This window comes from Podarcis filfolensis (assembly GCF_964270895.1).
Source record: "Podarcis filfolensis genome assembly, chromosome: W".
Taxonomy (NCBI): domain Eukaryota; kingdom Metazoa; phylum Chordata; class Lepidosauria; order Squamata; family Lacertidae; genus Podarcis; species Podarcis filfolensis.
In genome coordinates this window covers 28477104-28497159 of record NC_139619.1, presented here as the reverse complement: position 1 = coordinate 28497159, position 20056 = coordinate 28477104, and positions in this window count along the sequence as shown.

Sequence of the window (20056 nt, the reverse complement as noted above, 5' to 3'; positions counted from 1 at the left end):
AGCAAACATAATGTCATGACCAATGTCTTGTGCCCATTTAATCATAGCTGATTTAACCATCTCATCCTGTGTATTCCATTTCAACAGCAAGTTATACATTCTTGACAAATTCTTAGTATTGGGTTCCAACAATTCTGTTTCTAATTTTGATCTCTCCACCTGGAAGCCAATTTTCCTGTCCTGTTTGAAAACTTCATTTATCTGGTAATAATGAAGCCAGTCTCTTACTTTAGACTTCAATTTCTCATAGCTCTGCAATTTCACTTTTCCCTCCTCATGTTCTATAATTTCCCAGTATTTTGGCCATTTAGATTCCATATTAAGTTTTTTCACTTCCTTAGCTTCCATTGGTGACAACCACCTAGGGGTTTTGTTTTCCAACAAATCTTTATACCGAATCCAAACATTATATAGTGCTTTCCTAACAATATGGTTTTTGAAACCTTGGTGAATTTTAACCTTGTCATACCATATATATGCATGCCAACCAAACCTATTATTGAACCAAAAGCAACTCAACCACTCACCAACAAACAAACCCACATATATACATTAAAATATGGCAGGGATGGGCATACATTAATACATCCCACTTACTGTAAAAGGCATAGATAGGTAAAAGCCTTGTTTAAAAGGAATGTTTTCGCCTGGCGCTGAAGATATGTAACGATGGCACCACCTCCCCGGGGAGAGCGTTCCTCAAGCAGCAGAGGTGCCATGATGACCCTCACTTTTAGACTCCAGGGCCAAATTCATTCTGCTCACTTGAGCTTTAGTAGTCATTCATTTGTATTAGTAGGTGTGCTGCATCCACAGTTCTGCTTAATTCATGAATGCTCATTGCTGTCCTGAGGATTCTTGTAGCAAACTTTTGTTATTTCCTGCTGTGATTTTATACTGAATTCTGTAAAGTGTCCTGAAGATTTATTTTTATTTTATTCTTTTAAGGAAAAAGCCAGGCTGCAGATTCTTAAGATAGACACTGACGAGATTCGTGGCACCTAAACAGATTTGTTATGGCATGAGCTTCCCTCTGCATTAGATACAAGAATAAACCTTTAAGGTGTTTTTGCTGCAAAACAAATTGCTAACATACGCAAATATCTTTGCCTGGGCAGACCTGAACTTCTCCGTTAGCCAGCCTAGTACTTGTTTTAATTAATACAAAGAGTGAACTAGCCACACTCACTCACACACACCTGCCTAGCAGATAAACCATTTTTGCTGTTCCCATGCCCACAGAAGCTCCGCCTCCCTATCTGAAACGCAAATGGTGCCAGCGCCACCTTGTGTCCACCCCCCAAAAAACCACGCAAGGGTGGTCCACAATCTATTGCTTATCACACACAAATACTGTACCTGAGCTATAATAATACAAGAAGAGTTTTTCTGGATGAGGCCAATGGCTCATCTAGCCCAGCCTCCTGTTCTCACAGTGGCCTATTATGGGAAGCCCACAAGCAGGATTCAAGCACAAGAGCCACCCCCCCTCCTGTGGCTTCCAGCAATTGGAGTTTGCACGTGTTGCTGACTCTGACCGTGAAGGCAGAGCATAGCAATTGTGGCCAGGAGCCATTGATAGCCCTCTCCTCCTCTGTGAATTTGTCTAATCCTCTTGTAAAGCCATGTAAGTTGGTGGCTCTCACTGCCTCTGCCTTCTATGGGAGCGAGTTCCATAGTTTAGTGATGCACTGCAGGAAGAAGACCTTTCCCAGAAAAACCATTCGATTCTGCAGTTTTCACCTCAAGGCAACAAATTTTGTGTCCGGATTTTCACTTTTTGAAACATGGCAACCCTAATATACATCCTTCTTTCCATCATGGAAATACACATCTGGTTCCCAGGTGGTCACCCACCTATAAAGTGACCAGACCTGGACCTGCTTAGCTTTGGCTAAATGGCTAAATGGTGCCATTATTTGCTTTAGGAAGCTGTTCTATACCAAGAAAAAGCATTGGTCCACCTAGCTCAGGTGAGTCGACATTGCCTTGGTCAGACCACACCTGGAATACTGTGTCCAGTTCTGGGTGCCACAAATTAAGAAGGATATTGACAAGCTGGAAGGTGTGCAAAGGAGGGCAACCAAGATGATTCAGGGTCCACAAACCAAGTCTCATGAGGAACAGTTAAAGGAGCTGGGTATGTTTAGCCTGGAAAAGAGGAGGCTGAGAGGAGATGTTAGAGCCAACTTCAAATATCTCAAGGGCTGTCGCATGGAAGAGGGAGCAAGCTTGTTTTCTCCTGCTCTGGCGGTGAGGACTCAAACCAGTGCCTTCAAGTTACAAGAAAGGAGAAATTCTGACTAAGCATCAGGAAGAACTTTCTGATGGTAAAGTGCTGTTTAACAGTGGAACGGTCTCCCTCAGGAGGTTGTGGGCTCTTCTTCCTTGGAGGTTTTAAAGCAGAGGTTGGGTGGCCATCTGTCATGGATGTTTAGTCGGAATCTCCTTTCTTGTAACTTGAAGCCATTAGTTTGAGTCTTGCCCTCCAGAGCAGGAGAAAAGAAGCCATGTGACAGCCCTTAAGATATTTGAAGATAGCTATAATATCTTCTCTCAGTCTCCTCTTTTCCAGGCTAAACATACCCAGCTCCTTCAAGCACTCCTTGTAAGGCTTAGTTTCCAGACCCTTAATCATCTTGGTCGCCCTCCTCTGCACATGTTCAGAGGAGAGGAGAGATATAGTGGTCATGGAAGACTTCAACTTCTCCAATATCTGTTGAAACTCAAACTCTGCCAAGAATGTAAGGTCCAACAAATTCCTCCATTGCCTCGCTGACAATTTCATTTCCCAGAAGGTGGAAGAAGCAAGAAGGGGATCATCTATCTTGGACCTGGTCCTCACCAACAGGGAGGAGATGATTGATGAAGTGGAAGTGCTCAGAAACTTGGGAGGAAATGATCGTGTCCTCTTGGGTTTCATGATACAGAGGCAAGGGAAAGCTGAGTGTAGTCAGACATGCACTCTGAACTTTAAGGCGGCCAATTTTAAAAAGCTTAAGCAGCTACTGGGTGAGATCCCATGGTCAGAAATACTCAAAGAGAAGGGAGTCCAAGATGGATGGGAGTTTCCAAAAGGAGAAATATTGAAGACCCCCAATTGCAGACAATTCCAACAAGAAAGAAAAGTGGGAGGCATCTAAGGAAACCACTGTGGCTGCATAAGGAGCTTACAGATGAGCTGAGAGTCAAGAAATGGCAAAAGGGGAAAATCACCAAGGAGGAGTATGCACGAGTAGCCAACAGTTGCAGGGGCAAAGTCAGGCTGGCTAAAGCTCAGAATGAGCTCAGCCTTGCAAGAGAGGTTAGAAATAATAAAAAAGGGGTTGGGGGCTATGTCCGAAGTAAGAGGAAGAACAAGCAAGTGGAGGGTCCTCTGCATGGAGAAGAAGGGGAAAGGCTATTGGGCGACAGAGAGAAGGCGGAACTACTCAACACCTACTTTGCCTCTGTCTTCACCCAAAAGGAAAGTGATGCCCAACCTGGTGCTAACCAAATCAAAGATGAATGGAGGGAGCTGCAGTCCAAGACAGGAAAAGAGATGGTAAGGGAACACCTAGCTACTTTAAATGAATTCAAATCTCCAGGGCCTGATGAGCTGCAGCGTACTAAAGGAGCTAGGTGAAAAATAAATCAGGAGGTTGGGGCAGGTAGGAAAGGCCTGAGCAATGACCTGATTCACCTACCTCCTGCCTCCGTCTGACACTGCTGCATCCTTGAGCACAGCATTGCCACTGGTGAGATGGCGCTGGAGGGAACTGTAGCCATACCAGGTGTTGGTCATGGTGATCTGGTGCAGACCTGGGCGGGAAGTAACAGAAGCTCCGTGGCCTGGTTGTGGCAGGGACCAGGCTGTCCGTCATTTATTTGCATCATGTATATTGATTATTGGTTATTTAATTTCTACACCACTTAATATATTAAAAATATCTGTGAGTGATGTACAAAAACCAGGTAACTCAAACAAAATATTACTAAAATACTCAGTTGTTATATTAGTACAACATACCCTGTTTGGTGGGATTTCATCTTACATGCAACAAACACAGACACACAGGGCGCACCTCTCCATTTTACAATGTGAAATTTGGCTTTCCTGGCAGTCTTAAGTGTCTCACCAACCAAATATTGAGTCTCTCTCAGATATACTGTGCTGCCTTTTTGCACTTCTAGGATTTTTTTATTGTATTGATCTGTTTGATTTACTTCAGTAAAAACCTTTAGAGAAGAAAATCTCTAAGCAATGAACAACATCCTAAAAACAAACACCACAGATAATTATCAAGTAAAAAATCTATGCTTCAGAGCAGAACAGAAAACAATCAGATCACCAACTCTCTCAGCCATCTGTACAAGGCAGGGGTGTGGAAACTTTTTCATTCCCCCCCCCAATTTTTTTATTGATTTTTATAATATTAACGACAAACAAAAACACAAAACAACAAACATAACAAACATAAATCATAACCTTACTGAAAATAACAGTTATTAACTTTGTAAAGTGACTTCCTCGTTTCCCCTTAGTTGAATTTCATTGCAAATCCTTATAACGGTTTTCCAAAACCCAATTTTTATACACTTTAAATTGAACATTAACATCTTTAAATCTTCTCCTTATAGTATTAAACACATTATTTTATCAGTTAACATAAATACAATCCTAAGCTCATTAAATATCTGGAAGCTATTTCCGATTAGTTTAGCTTAACACATTTAACTAAATAATCATTAAATTTCTTCCATTCTTCATGGTGTTCCTCCTCCTTCTGGTTGCGGACTCTTCCAGTTAGATCGGCTAGCTCCATAAAATCCATCATCTTCATCTGCCATTCTTCTACTGTTGGTAATTCTTGAGTTTTCCAATTTTTAGCTAACAAAATACGAGCCGCAGTTGTGGCATACAAAAATAATTTAACATCTTTCTTGGGCATTTCCAAGCCTGTTATTCCAAGAAGAAAGGCCTCTGGTTTCTTTATAAATGTATATTTCAACATTTTTTTCAATTCATTATAAATCTTTTCCCAGAAGTCTTTCGCCTTGGGACAGGTCCACCACATATGAAAGAATGTTCCTTCCTTCTCTTTACATTTCCAACATATATTATCACAATTGTGATACATCTTTGCTAATTTTACAGGAGTCAACCATCTATACATCACCTTCATAATATTTTCCTTTAACAAAGTACATGCAGTGAACTTGACCCCTTTCTTCCACAATCTTTCCCAGTCTTCAAACATTATATTATGTCCTAAATCTCTTGCCCAATCTATCATCACAGATTTAACTTGTTCATCTTTCGCATGCCACTCCAGCAAAAGCTTGTACATTTTAGATAAATTTTTACCTTCAGTATCCAACAACTCCGTCTCCAACTTAGATTTTTCCAAGGCAAAACCATTTCTCTTATCCAATTTATACAATTCGTTAATCTGGTGGTAATGTAGCCAATTTAGCTTATCTTTAATTTGCTCAAATGATTTTAATTTATAACCTTCCTCCTCTATTAATAAATCATAATATCTCAACCATTTGGTATCCATATTTAATTTTTTCTGGGCCTTTGCCTCCATTGGTGAAAGCCATCTGGGCGTCTTTCTTTCTAAAAGGTCTTTGTATTTTATCCAAACATTATACAACGATTTCCTAATTATATGATTTTTAAATGCTTTATGGGGTTTTACCTTATCATACCACAAATATGCATGCCAACCAAACACATTATCGAATCCCTCCAAGTCTAATAAGTCTGTATCTTCTAATTTTATCCAGTCTTTAATCCAACACAGTGCAGCAGCTTCAAAATAATTTTTTTAATCTGGCAGAGAGAATCCCCCTCTTTCTTTGGAATCCGTTAGTAATTTATATTTAATTCTGGGTTTTCTCCCCTGCCAGATAAATCCAGAGAGAGCTTTTTGCCATTCTTTAAAACCTTAATAATTTTAGCTTTTTGTTCTTGATAGATCGCTTTAATACCATTTAGAAAGTCATGACCCATCCCCATACTCTCTAAGTTATGTAACATAAAACTCCAAGAAACATTGTCAAAGGCTTTTTCAGCGTTGATAAACATTAACATTGCTTTACAACTCTTCGTTGCTTCTAGCTTTTCCAAAATATCCACAATGTTTCTAATATTGTCTTTCATATGTCTTCCAGGAAGAAATCCTGCCTGATCTTTATGAATATATTCAGATAAAACCTTCTTTAGCCTATTAGCCAATATATTTGCAAAAATTTTATAATCCACATTGAGTGGATTTGTCTGTAGTTTTTAACATTGGATCTATCCTGACCCTGTTTAGGAATCAGAGTAATGTAGGCTTGTTTCCAGGTTTCAGGTGCTTTGCCCCCCCCCCCCGTAAAATTGAATTAGATATTTCTACCAGAGGTTGCATAAGCCAGTCTTTCAATGTCTTATAACATTTTGCTGATAGACCATCAGGTCCTGGTGTCTTGCCAAGTTGCATTGAGTTTATTGATGAACAAGGAAGATATTTGGCTATTGAAATTCAGTTTCAGGGGGAGAAATTTTTGATAGTAGGCGTGTATGCACCAAACGAGGGGAAGTCGGAATTTTTCAAGAAGCTGCATGAGACTTTGATGGACTTTATGGATTATAATATAATTTTGATGGGGGACATGAATGGAGTTGTATCTACCAATATGGACAAGGCGCAAAAACAGGTAGTTACTAAAGATGGTAGACTACCAAAAACTTTTTTTGAAATGACTGATAATATGGACTTGATCGACAGTTGGAGAACTAAGAACCCCTTGGAGAGAGAAGGAACATTTTTCTCTGAAGCCAAGATGACATGGACAAGAATTGACCAAATTTGGATTACTAGAGGAATGGCACCAAAGATAAAAAAAGTGGAAATCTGCCCCAAAACATGCTCCGACCATAACGCTGTAAAGATGGAGATGAAGTTAACAACAACCGGTACCTTCAGATGGAGGATGAATGACACCCTATTTAGAGATGAAGAAGTATACAACAAGGCCCAAAAGACTTTAAAAGACTATTTTGAATTAAACTTGCCAACAAATGTGGAAAAAAGAGTAATCTGGGACGCAAGTAAAGCCGTGATGAGAGGGTTTTTGATACAACAGAATGCATTAAAAAAGAGAAGGCAAAATGAGAAAAAAGATAAAATTTTGGAGAAAATTAAAGAAGGCGAGAAAAAATTGAGAGCCAAGCCGAAGTCACAAGAGATTCTGAGAGAAATAAAGATTTATCAAACACAATACATGGAATTGATGAATCAGGAAATAGAATGGAAAATTAAACAAATGAGACAGAGGACATTTGAATCGGCGGACAAATGTGGGAAATTATTGGCTTGGCAACTGAAAAAAAGACAAAAAATAAATACAATTACAAACCTGGAAGTAGAAGGAAAAGATATAAATAATCCAAATGAGATTAGAAACAGTTTCCAGAAATACTTCAAGCAACTATATGCACAAGGGCCACAGAATGAAAGGGATATTGACGGATTATTGAAAACAAATGGATTACAAAAAATTTCGCAGGAAAGTAAAGTATTGTTGAACTGTAAAATAACAGATCAGGAGATAGAAGGTGCCATCTTAAATATGCAATTGGGCAAATCTCCGGGACCAGATGGACTGACTGCTAGATACTATAGATCCTTAAAGGATTGGATAGTACAACCTTTGAAGGAAGTCTGCAATGAGATTTTGGAAGGGAAAAGGGCACCAGAATCGTGGAAAGAGGCCTACATTACACTTATACCGAAAACAGAGACTGAAAAGACTCAACTTAAAAACTACCGTCCCATATCCTTATTAAATGTGGATTACAATATTTTTGCAGACATTTTGGCCAAGAGATTGAAAAGAGTATTGACTGAAGAGATACATAAGGACCAAGCGGGCTTTCTACCGGGAAGACATATATCTGATAACTTGAGGAATGTAATTGACATTTTGGAAAAGCTAGATGTGGACATAAATACTAAAGCTGTTTTGATATTTGTGGACGCGGAGAAAGCCTTTGACAACGTTTCTTGGAGTTTTATGAAAAAGAATCTTCAGGGTATGGGGGTAGGCCAAGGTTTTGAAAATGGTATAGGTGCAATATACTCTGAACAAAAGGCCAAATTGATTGTAAATAACGTGGTTACGGAACAATTTATGATTGAAAAAGGGACACGACAAGGATGCCCAATTTCCCCCTTACTTTTTATATCGGTCCTGGAGGTTTTGCTGAATATGATCAGAAGGGACCAGTTGGTGAAAGGTATACAGGTTGGAGCCAAACACTATAAACTGAGAGCATTTGCAGATGACATAGTTTTGATGTTACAGGAGCCAGAATCTAGTACCAAAAGAGTGTTAGAATTAATTTAAGAATTTGGTCAGGTGACAGGATTTAAACTGAATAAGACCAAAACTAAGGTTTTAGAGAAAAACATGACATTGTTTGAAAAAGAGAAATTTCAGAATGAAACAGGTCTGACTGTGGTGAGAAAGGTGAAATATCTGGGGATTAATATGACATCTAAAAATGGGAACTTATTTAAAAATAATTATGAGAAATGCTGGTCAGAAGTGAAAAAAGATCTCGAAATATGGTCAAATTTGAAGCTTTCCTTGATGGGTCGAATAGCAGCTATTAAGATGAATGTATTGCCTAAAATGTTGTTTCTGTTTCAAACATTACAAATTGTGGACAAGATGGACTGTTTTAAGAAGTGGCAGAAAGATATCTCTAAATTTGTCTGGCAGGGCAAGAAGCCCAGGATAAAATATAAGATTTTAACTGATGCAAAAGAAAGGGGTGGCTTTGCCCTGCCAGACTTCAGACTGTACTATGAGTCAGCAGCATTCTGCTGGCTGAAAGACTGGCTGCTTCTTGAAAACACGGACATTTTGGATTTAGAAGGTTTTAACAATGTTTTTGGATGGCATGCATATTTGTGGTATGACAAGGTTAAAGCTCACAAAGCATTTAAAAATCATATTGTTAGGAGATCTTTGTTTAATGTCTGGATCAGATACAAGGATTTACTTGAAAATAAAACCCCAAGGTGGTTGTCACCAATGGAAGCGAAAGCTCAGAAAAAGCTCAATATGGAGGCCAGTTGGCCAAAATATTGGGAAATTTTGGAGCAGGAAGGAGATAGACTGAAATTGCAGAGCTTTGAGAAATTAAAAAACAAAGTCCGAGACTGGTTACATTATTTTCAGATAAGGGAGGCATATAATTCGGACAGGAAAATTGGCTTCCAGGTGGAAAAATCTAAATTAGAAACAGAAGTGCTAGAACCTAAAACCAAAATTATGTCAAAAATGTATAACTTGCTGCTGAAATGGAATACACAGGATGAAACGGTTAAGTCAGCCATGATTAAATGGGCACAAGATCTAGGACATAACATCATGTTTGCTGACTGGGAACAGTTATGGACCACAGGTATGAAATTTACGGCATGTAATGCCCTAAGAGAGAATATTATGAAAATGATATATAGGTGGTACATAACCCCAGTCAAGCTCGCAAAAATATATCACTTGCCCGATAACAAATGTTGGAAATGTAAGGATGTTGAAGGTACATTCTTTCACCTTTGGTGGACGTGCCCAAAGATTAAGGCCTTCTGGGAAATGATTTATAATGAAATGAAAAAGATATTTAAGTATACTTTCCTGAAAAAACCAGAGGCTTTTCTCTTGGGTATAGTTGGCCATTTGGTGCCAAAGAAGGACAGAACTTTCTTTATGTATGCTACAACGGCAGCGAGAATACTTATAGCAAAGCACTGGAAGACTCAAGATTTACCCACTCTGGAAGAATGGCAGATGAAGTTGATTGACTGTATGGGACTGGCAGAAATGACTGGCAGAATCCGCGACCAGGGAGAAAAGTCAGCAGAAGAAGATTGGAAGAAATTCAAGGAATATCTACAGAAATACTATAAAATTAATGAACTTTGAAAAGATGTTGATTTGAACTTTGATGGTCTCTAGCTGTTATGATAAAGATAATGGGGATTATAATTGTTTTTGTTATTAAATTTTAAAAAAAGTTGAGTGGAAAATAAGGTGATATTCTAAAAGGAATGTTAAGAGATTAGGATTTGCTGAATTAACAAATTGAACTAGAGAACAAGAAGGGGAGGTATGAGGAAGTCAAAGAAACATGTGACCGAAAAACTGTTATTGAAACCGAATTGTTTTTAATATTTTTCTTTTTCTTTTTCTTTTTGTGTTTATATAAAATTGGAAAATTCAATAAATATTCATTTAAAAAAAAAAGAGTTTATTGCGTATTCCACTTCCTGACTTGTAATTAAGCCGTTTAGTAGATTCTTTATATCCTTCGGAATCTGTTGCAGTGCATTGTTCTTTATAAATTGCTCGATTTTCACTAAATCTTCTTTTTCTTTTTTTGTACAGTTGTTTATAATATTCATAAAAACATTTTCTAATGTCTGCAGGGTTCTCTACCGATTTTCCTTCTGTAACAATGTTTGTAATAGTACTTTGTTTTTGTCTCTTCTTTAATTGCTAGGCTAATAATTTCCCACATTTATTTGCAGATTCAAAATTTCTTTGTCTCATCCTTCTTATCTTCCATTCAATTTCTTGGTTAACTAACTGTGAATATTGAACCTGTAAAACTTTAATTTCTTTTTGGACCTGCAAATTCTTTGGGTTTCTTCTAAGTTTCTTCTCTTTATCTTTCAGTTGTTCCATAATTTTGTCTTTTGTCTCATTCTGTGACTTTCTCCTAATTGCATTTTGTTGTATCAGAAACCCTCTCATTACTGCTTTGCTGGCCTCCCAAATCACCCTTATTTCCGTTCCTTGATTCATATTAAGTTCAAAATAATCCTGTAGGGTTTTTTGGGCCTTAGTGACAATTGATGAATTTCTCAACAAATCATCATTCATTCGCCATCTGAAGGAACCCTGAACAAACATTTTCAAGTCCATAGAAACTGCATTATGGTCCGAGCAAGTTTTAGGGCAAATTTCCGTTTTTATCACTTTAGGAACCAAGTCTCCGGATATCTATAGATAGTCTGTTCGCGAAAATACTTGATTTGCATCTGTAAAAAAAGTGAAGTCTCTTTCCATTGCATTTCTAATTCTCCATATATCTGACAGATCAAATTTTTCGGTTAAGTCAAAGAAAGTCTTCGGTAACCTGCCAGAGTTCGTAATCTTTGATCTCTGAGTTCTGTCCATCAAAGTAGATGCAACTCCATTCAGGTCCCCCATCAAAATAATTTTATAATCCATGTATTCCAGCAGACTTGCTTCCAGGTTCCTAAAAAATTCCGCTTTGCCATCATTCGGTGCATAGATTCCTAATAACAAATATTTCTCGCCTTGTGCTGAAATTTCAACTGCAATGTATCTTCCTTCCTCATCTTTGAAAGCAAATTTTGGATTCCATTTATCTTTAATATAGAAAACCACTCCTCTTTTTTTAACTTTGTCAGAGGAAATAAATTCTTGGCCCAATCTTTTATTTATTAAAATTTTTCTATGTAGTCTTGTAATGTGGGTTTCCTGTAGACAAGTTATGTCCAAATTTTGTTTCTCCAAAATGTGATAATTTGTTTTCCTTTTTTGTGGCATGTTCTTGCCATGCACATTCCATGAATAAATTCTCAACGCCATATTGTCTATTTACGAGGAGGCTGCCTCCGCTCCCCGCAGCTGTGGAGTTTGCAATCCAAGTTCTACCGAGTGCTTCTGCATAAATCTATCCTTCTCCTCAAGGTTCTTAATCTTTTGCTTTCCTCCTTCAAATTTGAAGGATAGGCCCGCTGGAAATTCCCACCTAAAAAAGATGTTCTTTCTCTTCAGAATATCTGTCAGGTCCTTGTACTGGGATCTCAAATTCAGAAAGTACCTAGGAATTTCCTTGAAAAGGACCACCGATCTATCAGACACTTTGAGGCCTTTTTTTTATAGTGATATCCCAAGATGATATCTCTTTGTTCCTTGGTCTTAAAGACCACAATACAATCATAAGTTATTTTGGTCTCTTTTTTAGGTCCAAATCTATAAGCTTTCTCCACCCAATCTTCAACTTCCTCTTTTTTCAGATCCCAGAATTCAACAAAATGTCTTATCACACATTCTTTGGGTTTATCTTGATCCTGTTCCAGATTAGGAAATCCTCTCAATCTCAGATGAGATTGTTTCTCGGCCAGCTGTAAATAAGATATAGCTATTGCATTTTCCTGTTGCAAATGTTCCAGGTCCTGGACCCTGACATTCTCCAATTGTGTCAATCTTTCATCATGTGTATTAATTTGCTCTTTGACAACTCGCAGATCGGTGCTTAAATGGTCAATCCTTTCTTCCAGTTTATTTACAGTGCCTGTATTGCGGTCCAGTCCTTCTTTAATGTCGTTTAACGCTGACAATACCGACTCCTCAAATTGCGTTGGTGCTTTAGAGCCACATCTAGGCCTTTCTTTTTCTGAAGTCATAACTAAAAAATGTCAAGGTCAATCACACAGCTGCCAGAACAATGGAGAGAAACAGTTTCTCTCCTTTCCACCAGCCAAATCTGAAACAGCTTCCTCAGTCTTTAAAACTGCTTTAATCACAACGAAAAATATGGCAGAGAGAAGTTTATCCAAAACTCTCTTTCTTGAGAGGAAGTAAGACAATTTTTATCTATTTAAAACATTATTAGTCAGTGCAGGACAATTTATAAGCTGTTCAGTGAAGGAAGAGATTAAATTCTTTCACTTCCATTAAAAAATCGCCATGGAAACAGGCCTTCCCTCTCGGATGATCTGCTGCCAGAAGAGGATATCTCAGTCTTATTTGGCAAGTTTCCAATTGAAATAAATCATTCACACACCCCTATGTTCCCAAAGGAGGGAGAGGGGCAAACTTGCTTCCAGTTTCGGAGGCGGCACCAACGGCAATGGCGGTCTCCTTCTGAGTAGGAGGGAGAAGCTCCGCAGAAAGTGGGTCTGTCCGCTACGGCGAAGCGGAGACCCGGCTGAAAATCGCAGGCAGAAGGAGCCTGCGAGCGTGGGACTCGGCGGGCACCATCAGCGCCCCCCGATTTAGCGAGGGAGCCCCGTAAGGGGTTCCGGAGCGTAACGGGAGCGGCGCGGTGCTATGAGTCGACTGCTGCTTCTGCGGGGTGAAGCCGCGTAGCTGTTGCCGGAGAGCGCTGACCTTTTTCCTGTGAAAATTTGGCTGCTAAACGACTATCCGTGAGTAGGTGATTTTAAAAGATTTGGATTCGAAGAGGAAAAAAACTGGAAATTTGGCACTGAAGCGGGAAGGTGTAAACAGGAAGTCCGCCTTTCCGCTTTGTAACAGATCAAAGCAAAGACGTTTCTACGCTAGTACTTCAAAGTGGAGCTTTAAAAACTTTAAATCCAAGCATTAAAACGAAAGAATTCCCCCCCCCCCCCAGATCAGGAGAGGGGGGAAAGCAAGGAAAGTGACTTTATTTCTTCTGGGAATTTTTTTTTAAAAACTGTCTTTTGGAATCCCTGGGAACGGACTGCCAGGTGTATGAGGACTGTTACATTTGGACTCGCACTATTTATGAACATTGCTACATTTAAGATTTAACTCTGCAAGGAGATACATCTTGAGAGTCTTCTTTGGATTGGAAACTGTTGCATGTAAGGAAAAAGGGGGAGTAAAGACTGCTGACAGAAGAGATCTCTGATAACAAGGCAAGAACAAAATATGAGAAGATACGTCAAGATACGGTATTGCAAATGACTGAGGGGGGAGGGGGAAATAAAAACTTTCCTATCCTCTTTATGTGATTAACAAGAATCCCCTCCCCTAATGAGTTAGAACTTTAAGGACTTAAGCTGTGATTTAAGGCTGTGTGGAGATAAACTTTCGAACCAAAGCAATGTTTCAAGACGAAGCTGGAAAGTTAAGAGTTTTGGAATGACGCAGTTAAAAATGCCGTCGCCATCTTGGGAGGCATTGTTGGAGCTCTTGGGTCTGGGAGGAGAAAGAGAGAAATAGAGCTGTTTACATATCGTGGATTGACTTCTTTGTGGGACTTAAGAGCGAAAAATGCCTGATTTATGATGGAAAGAGTGATGTTATCTACGAAGGAGATATATGGAAACCATCTGGACTTAAATTGGAAGAACGGGAAATTCACACAGGATTACTATATTTGCTTATCGGCTTAAGGAGACTAACAGAAGAGATCGTAAAAGAAAAAGAGAAATTATATGAACAAGATATGATGTGGAAACACCAAGATAAGACTGGATAGAATTATGAGCTTTGTCTGGACTGATTGGGACTGATTTGGACACTAACGCAGTAATAAGAAGATGATTTGAATCCCCCTTTGGATCTTGAAGTATGGGTTCCCCCAACAAAATTTAAAAATTTGGCTTTGTAATTTGGAATTTATGTGATGTGATTTAATTTGATGTGATTGGCCAGTTAATAAAAATTATTTAAAAAAAAAAAGGAAACTGTTGCATGTTTATATTGGAGGGGACATGGAAAGTTAGAAAAGTACTTTGTTACTGTGAACTTTATGGCTGCTACAGTGTCCCCCTAGAGGACTATTGAAGAGTGCATCTAGCTGGGGGAATTTTCCATTGCTGACATTGGGGAATTTCCACAGTAAGGCCTGACCGTGGGACCGACCTTGATTGAAAGATAAAAGGGGATGACTGAACAAAGAGCAACAAGATCTAAGGGCAGAGTGCAACAGTCTAGTACAGTCTCCCAGCAACGTAGAGCATCTGTGCCCGGCCTTCCTGTGACTCAGGAGGAAGATTCGGGGCAAACCGAGATAAAAGGAATGGCCTCAGAAGGGGAATTTACATCTGTACTGAATAAAATCTATGAGAAATTGGAAGGCCTAAGTAAACAGGTTTCAGACCAATCAACTAAAATTGAAGGGAACACAGCCAGCAATAATTCAAACACAAAAGCCATTGAAAAATTGCTGGAGGAATCGGCGTCTACTAGAAAAATAGCTGAGGAAGCAAAAGAAAAAGTTGTGGCTGTGGAGGAAGAAATTAAACCTATGTGTAAACAGATTGGGGATCATCAGGCTTTATTGTCTATGATCGAATTGAAAGAGAAACAGACAAACCTGAGGATCAGGGCCGTGCCGGAACTTGAAAAGGACAATTTGAGTGATTATCTTACACAGGAATTTGTGAAATTTTGGAATTTGGAGCTGGAAAAAGATTTTAAGATAGTGAGCGCCTTCAGACTTGGAAGAGGGGGGAGGAAAAACAGGGTGAGAGACTGTTTGGTGACCCTCCGTACGAAAGAAGAGAGGGATAAAATACTGAGTGCACACTTTCAGAAGACCTTAGAGATCAACGATTCCAGAGTTGAGATTTTTAAGGATATACCGAAATATCTTTTGGATCTGAGAACCAACTACGGAGACTTGGTGGCCCTACTGAGAAGGAATTGTATAGCCTTCAGATGGGAATTCCCCCAGGGACTGTCTTTTACCTTTAAAGGGAAAAAGTTTAGAATCAGATCAGTGGAAGACAAGGAAAGATTTTTGAGAGATTTCGAAGAAGACCTACAAAAAGAAGCGACAGAAGTGCTAAGAGTCCAGAGACCAGGAGTTTTAGACACAGCACCACCACCTTTGGGACCTGACAAATCAAAAAAAAAGATACCACCGCAAGAACTCGACGAGCTTTTGGGAGCAGTTGGAGGAAATTAAAATAAATACATCATGTCTCTGCAATTATTAAGCTGGAATATTCACGGCTTTAACTCCCCGGAGAAGAGGAGGAAAGTATTTCATATATTGAAAAAGGAACAATTGGACTTAATTTGTTTACAGGAAACCCATGTGGTAAGGCTCCATAGAAAAGTTCTTATCAACAAAAGATTGGGCCAAGAATTTATCTCATCGGACAAAGTCAAAAAGAGAGGAGTTGTTATTTATGCTAAAGAGAGCCTATCACCGAAATTTGTTTTTAAAGATGAACAAGGAAGGTTTGTTGCAATTGAGATTCAATCACAAGGTGAAAAATATTTGATCGTAGGAGTGTATGCACCAAATGAGGGGAAGTCTGAATTTTTTAAGAAATTGCATGAGACATTGTTGGACTATTTGGACTATAACATCATTATGATGGGAGATATGAATGGGGTGGCATCTACAAACATGGATAAGTCACAGAGACAGGTGGTAACTAAAGACGGCAGATTACCAAAAACCTTTTTTGAATTGGCTGACAATATGGACTTGATTGACATTTGGAGAATCAAGAACCCCCTTGGAAGAGAGGGAACATTCTTCTCTGAAGCCAATATGACCTGGACAAGAATTGACCAAATATGGATAACTAGAGGACTGGCACCTAAGACACGAAAAGTGGAAATTTGTCCAAAAACTTGCTCCGACCATAATGCAGTGAAGATGGAGATGAAACTAACGCCAATCGGTTCCTATAGATGGAGGATGAATGACACCCTGTTTAGAGATCAGGAGGTGATTAAGAAGGCCCAAAAAACTTTGAGAGACTACTTTGAGATAAATCTGAACACTACGGTTGAAAAAAGGACAATCTGGGACGCAGGCAAAGCGGTTATGAGAGGGTTTCTGATCCAACAGAATGTAATAAAGAAGAGAACTCAAAATGAGAAAAAAGATAAAATTCTGGAAAAAATAAAAGAAGGAGAGAAGAAATTAAGAGCGAAACCAAAATCGCAAGAGATTCTGAGAGAAATTAAGTTATATCAAGTACAATATATGAAAATGATAAACCAGGAAGTGGAATAGAAAATTAAGCAGATGAGACAAAAGTCATTTGAATCAGCTAACAAATGTGGGAAACTGCTAGCATGGCAGATGAAGAAAAGACAGAAACTAAATACTATCACAAATTTGGAGGTAAATGGAAAGATCATACAGAATCCATTGGAAATCAGAAACTGTTTCCAGAGATATTTTAAACAACTATACACACAAGGGCCACAGAAAGAGACTGAGTTAGACCAATTCCTGAGAAAAAATGGATTACAAAAAATCTCTCAAGAAAAAAAGACAATGTTGAGTGATAAAATTACAGAACAGGAAGTGGAGGGTGCCATTCAGAATATGCAGTTGGGTAAATCTCCAGGACCAGATGGCTTAACCTCCAAATATTATAGAGTTTTGAAAGATTGGTTAATTCGGCCACTAAAGGAGGTCTGCAATGAGATCCTAGAGGGGAAAAAGGCGCCGGAGTCGTGGCAGGAAGCCTACATCACACTTATACCGAAAACTGAGTCTGAAAAGACGCAACTTAAGAACTACCGCCCCATATCCCTGCTTAATGTGGATTACAAAATATTTGCTGATATTTTGGCTAATAGGTTAAAAAAAGTATTACTGGAAGAGATCCATAAGGACCAAGCTGGCTTTCTCCCGGGTAGACACTTGTCGGACAATACGAGGAATATAATTAACATTTTGGAGAAGCTGCAAGTGAACATAAACACCAAAGCAGTTTTAATTTTTATAGATGCGGAGAAAGCCTTTGACAACATTTCTTGGTGTTTTATGAAGAAAAATCTTCAGGGGGTGGGGGTGGGCCAAGGGTTTGAGAATGGTATAAGTGCAATTTACTCAGAACAAAAGGCTAAACTAATTGTTAACAATGTGGTGACAGAGGAATTTAAGATAGAGAAAGGTACACGACAAGGCTGCCCAATTTCCCCATTGCTCTTTATTTCAGTCCTGGAGGTATTATTGAACATGATTAGAAGGGACCGTTTGATTAAAGGTATTCAGGTCGGAGCCAAGCAATACAAATTGAAAACTTTTGCAGATGACCTAGTTTTAACATTACAGGAGCCAGAATCTAGTTCGAAAAGGGTTTTGGAATTGATTCAAGAATTTGGTCAGGTGGCAGGTTTCAAGTTGAACAAGTCAAAAACTAAAGTTCTTGAGAAAAACTTAACACCGATTGAGAAAGAAAGGTTTCAGAAGGAGACAGGCCTAACAATAGTAAAGAAAGTTAAATATTTGGGGGTTAACATGACTGCTAAGAACTTAAACTTATTTAAAGATAACTATGAGAAATGTTGGCTAGAAGTGAAGAAAGATTTAGAGATATGGTCAAACCTGAAGCTTTCCTTGTTGGGCAGAATTGCGGCTATTAAGATGAATGTATTGCCAAAGATGTTATTTTTGTTTCAATCTCTGCAAATTTTGGACAAGATGGACTGTTTCAAGAAGTGGCAGAGAGATATTTCTAGATTTGTCTGGCAGGGCAAGAAGCCCAGAATAAAATTCAAAATACTAACTGATGCAAAAGAAAGAGGTGGATTTGCCCTGCCAGACCTGAAACTTTATTATGAATCGGCCGCATTTTGTTGGCTGAAAGAATGGCTGCTTCTTGAGAACACAGACATTTTGGACTTAGAAGGTTTCAATAACGTTTTTGGGTGGCATGCATATTTGTGGTACGACAAGGTTAAAGCTCACAAAGCATTCAAAAACCATATTGTCAGGAAAGCATTTTTTAATGTTTGGCTAAGATATAAAGACTTACTGGAGAATAAAACCCCAAGGTGGTTGTCACCAATGGAAGCAAAGGCACTGAAAAAGTCCAATATGGAGGCCAAATGGCCGAAATATTGGGAAATATTGGAACAAGAAGGAGACAAATTGAAATTGCAGAGTTTTGAGAAATTAAAAGACAAGGTGCGAGATTGGCTTCATTATTTTCAAATAAGAGAGGCCTATAATTCGGATAAAAAAATAGGTTTCCAGGTGGAAAAATCAAAATTGGAAACTGAACTGTTAGAACCCAAAACTAAAACACTTTCAAGAATGTATAACTTGCTGCTAAAATGGAACACGCAGGATGAAACAGTCAAATCTGCTATGATTAAATGGGCACAAGATCTCGGTCATAACATAATGTTTGCTGACTGGGAACAGTTGTGGACCACAGGTATGAAATTTACGGCATGTAATGCCCTAAGAGAGAATATTATGAAAATGATATACAGGTGGTACATGACACCAGTCAAGCTTGCAAAAATCTATCATTTGCCCGATAATAAATGTTGGAAGTGTAAAGAAAATGAAGGAACATTCTTTCACCTTTGGTGGACGTGCCCAAAGATTAAGGCTTTCTGGGAGATGATTTATAACGAAATGAAAAAAGTATTTAAATATACATTCCTTAAGAAGCCAGAGGCCTTTCTCTTGGGCATGGTCGGCCAATTGGTGCCAAAGAAGGACAGAACTTTCTTTATGTATGCAACAACAGCAGCAAGAATTCTCATCGCAAAGCATTGGAAGACACAAGATCTGTTGCTTCGATAGGCGTCCGGGGGTCCGGCACACTTCCCTGCGCGGCTCTGACCTCTCCCAAAGACCAATGACTCCAGCAGAGTAAACACAGCAGAAGCAGAAGCAGGAACGTTCTGTCGTGTGGTAATAACTCAGGCTCAAACGCAGCAGTCTCCTTATCTTTAAGAGTCTTTATTTCTTCGCAAACACAACAGCTATAAATTTTCCCGGCGACAGAGCGCACATCTTGCTGCTGCTCTCCACATAGCAAACACGCACACTGTGTGTGTCTTTCTCTCTCTCTCAGAGATACTGACCACTCCCAGTGTTCTAAACACACCTCTCGGAATGTGAAGCGTCACTCAGAACTTCTTAACCCTGTAAGTTCTGACTCTCTCAACAAGATCTACCCACCTTGGAAGATTGGCAGATGAAAGTGATAGACTATATGGAATTGGCGGAAATGACTGGCAGAATCCGAGACCTGGGAGAAGAGTTGGTGGAAGAAGACTGGAAGAAATTTAAAGACTATCTTCGGAAATACTGTAAAATTAATGAAGGTTAAAATTATGCCTGGATGGGAAATAAGTGGTAATTAGCAACAAAAGTTAATAAGATTATGTAAAAGAATGTATTGATAAATGGTTGAAAATATTGAGTTATAATATGTTATGACACAAAGTTAAGATAATTGAAAAAGGGTAAGAATTTGCTGAACCAAGTATGTAAATGGGAATACAAAAGGGGGGAGGTGTGAGGAGGTCAAGGATACAAGCATATGAA